The following is a 3,207-nucleotide window of genomic DNA, read 5'->3' as shown; positions in this document are numbered from 1 at the left end:
CGCGAGGCTTAAGATGGTCCTTTTGTTATGCACCCCCGATAGCGCGAAAATATACAATGACTTGCGAGAATTATATTGGTGGCTTGGAGTAAAGAGAGAAATTGTGGAGTCCATCACTAAGTGCCTAACATGTCTACAATTAAAAGCCGAGCATCAAGTTCTCACTTAGTTGCTTCAACCCATTTCTATTCTAGAATGGAAATGAGAATGAATTACTATGGATTTCGTGGTTGGTTTATCGACATCACAATGTAAAAGAAATGCAATCTGGGTGATAGTAGATAGACTAACAAAGACTGCTAATTTTCTAGTTGTTAAGAACTAATTGGTCATTTCCACAGCTGACTGGATTATATATTGGTGAGATAGTGTGAACTGAAAAATATATAGGATTTTTCCTATGTCATTTATCACCTTGTTACTTAAATTCATTGTTAAAACTAAGTAATTGTTTAATTAATTAATGAAATATGTGAAAATATGAAATTAGAACATAGAAATTATTAAAATGTGATTTTATGCTTTATTATATAGTTTTCATGCATAAAATGGCTTATTTTATATTTATTTGAACATGTTATATTTTTAAGACATAAAATGGGCCATACATGATTAAATTAAATAATAAAATTATAATTATAATTAATAATTATTTTAAAATATTTCATTAATAATTTGGTTTTAATTAATCATTTAAACTGGAAATATTTTGTTCTTTGGTCCTTTAATTAATTTATTTATTTTGGACAGGTCTGGTAGCTTTGTTGGATTACAAAAAAAAACCATCCAAATTGAATACCAAGTCAACCCAAATTTGCTACACATGGTTGTCCACATAAACCACTTTTTGGTTTAATTACACAAGGTCCTTGCAATGTTAAAGAAATTAAAGATTTGCCTGAAGATTTACATTGGACCAAGTCTCAATCCTGAGTTGTTATGGCATTTAAATTGCTTAAAAATCAAGCAAAAATTCAATTCAAATCCACCGAGTATGGTCGGCCACTCATTGGAAAAGCTTGAAAAGACTAAACCTCTCTATTTTTAGCAAACTACACTCCTCTCTTTAGCTATAAATAAGACTTCATTTCACCATTCTTATTCATACCTCATCCATCATCATTTTCTCTTCTCTCTCAATTCTCTTTAGCATTTTCCACTTCTCACACCTGGCATCATCTTTTCATAGAGATTTTAGTAATTAAGCCTCTTAAAGAGCCCTTGGTCGGCCACCTTGGAGAGCCATCAGCAAAGGAGCAAAGTGAAAGAGTGAAGGAGCCTCGTCGGTCAGAGTCTTGGGTGACAGCCACTCTGATTTGGGTTTAATCTTTATTTTCTTTTATTTAATCTAAAAATGTTTGCTATGTGTTCTTTGTTCTTGTTTACAACAATGTTAGCTTAATTTTATTTAAGCTAGGATGATTGTTTTGATTAAATAATATTTATTTGATTCATGCTTATAATGTTTGTGCCTCAATCGATCATGTTTTAAATTAAAATCAAGTTTGTATTTCGTTCATATGTGATTGAAATGCACTTGAATTAGCTGAGCGATCCTAACCAGATGATGGCTAGTGCACATATAATTGAAATGTTCATGCTTAATTTAGATCCTAACCCAATTACATTGCAGGTTACATAACAACTCTAACCAAGCTCTATTATCTACATAGTTTTAAGATTTGTGTGATTAAACTGTTTCAAACCTAACACGTCCCTATTACCTCACACGAATGCTAAGAAACCCTTAGTAAATAAGGATTAGTAAAATGCATATTTATTATGTAATGGATTTCAAAAAGACCTAATGTGGTTTCCAAACTCATGAAAGATCGAGTTGCCATGGAATGTTTTTCCAAATGTTATTAAGCATGTGGATAATAAATTGAGTTTAATTAAAGTAATTGTCCTAGTTTGTTTATGTTATAATTGTTTCAAATTGTGTTTACTTTTGGTAAAATCTATTTCATTCATATAGTTTGCATACTTAGGATATTTTGCATCCGGGATCATTGCATTTAGTTTAATATATTCAATTTTAATCATCACTTCTCAACCATATTGTGTTTTTATTTACCAAGTTGTTAGTATAATTTTACAATTAAGTGATTTAACACAAATACAGTCCCTGTAGAGACGATAAATCGATACTTACTTATTACTTGATAAGGACTGTGTACACTTGCACAAGCCTATGCGTTACAAGTTTTTGGTGTTGTTGCCAGAGATTGTTAACTGTTACCATAGTCTTTTTTTTGTGAAATTATTTACTTCCAATTTTGTTTATTTTTAACATTACTAACTTATTCTTTTTTATTTTGTGATTTTCTTTTCAGGTATTTAGAGCATAGATCGGATTATCGATTTACTCCCTGTAGACCCTAAAATTAAGCAAACTTTCAGACAAAGAAGACATGAACGAATAGCTCAAAGACAAGTCGAGATGGACCTTAGAAATCAGAATCAAGACTAAGGTAATAAAGCCGATCATGTACGACACCCCATCCTCATTGTTGATGATAGGGATTGATGCATCAGACAATATGTTGTGACACTTTTCAACGAGTTAAATCCAAGAATTAGAAGGCCAGATATTGAGGCAACCCAATTTGAATTGAAACCGGTGATGTTTCAAATGCTCCAAACGGTGGGTCAATTCAGTGGTATGCCCACGGAAGATCCACATCTCCATCTTTGATTGTTTATAGAGGTGAGTGATTCATTCAAGATAGCCGGTATGACTGAAGACACACTGAGATTGAATTTGTTTCCTTACTCGTTGCGAGATCGAGCACGAGCATGGCTCAATTCATTGCCATCAAGTTCCATATCTATATGGCAACAACTAGCAGAGATATTTTTGGTTAAGTATTTCTCGCCTAGAAAAAACGCTAAGTTGAGGAACGAGATCACAACTTTCCAACAATTAGATGACGAGCCCTTGTATGAGGCTTGGGAGCGATCCAAGGAGTTACTTCGTAAGTGTCCTCATCATGGGATTCCTTATTGTATCTAGTTGGAGACATTCTATAATGGTCTCAATGCACATACAAGATTGATGGTAGATGTTTCTACGAATGGTACAATTTTATCTAAGTCTTATAATAAGGCTTATGAGATCATTGAAAGGCTTGCAAGTAATAACTATCAATGGCCAACAAATCGAACAACTTCAAGAAGACGTGTAGCCGGAGTTCATGACGTTGA

The 3,207-nt window shown here is 32.9% G+C and overlaps 1 non-coding gene across 1 annotated transcript; it reads right to left on the bottom strand.

Annotated features, from left to right (window-relative positions):
- Window positions 1-2,893: 2,893 nt before the first annotated feature.
- Window positions 2,894-3,000, bottom strand: LOC128294698 (small nucleolar RNA R71). Its single transcript, XR_008285005.1, has one exon. It is a non-coding gene; the product is annotated as a small nucleolar RNA R71 (small nucleolar RNA).
- Between the last annotated feature and the right edge of the window lie 207 nt (window positions 3,001-3,207).

The sequence above is a fragment of the Gossypium arboreum genome, chromosome 6 (genome assembly GCF_025698485.1).
Source record: "Gossypium arboreum isolate Shixiya-1 chromosome 6, ASM2569848v2, whole genome shotgun sequence".
Lineage (NCBI taxonomy): Eukaryota > Viridiplantae > Streptophyta > Magnoliopsida > Malvales > Malvaceae > Gossypium > Gossypium arboreum.
The sequence above is the reverse complement of the archived record's forward strand: the minus strand, read 5'-3'. Positions and strand labels throughout refer to the sequence as shown.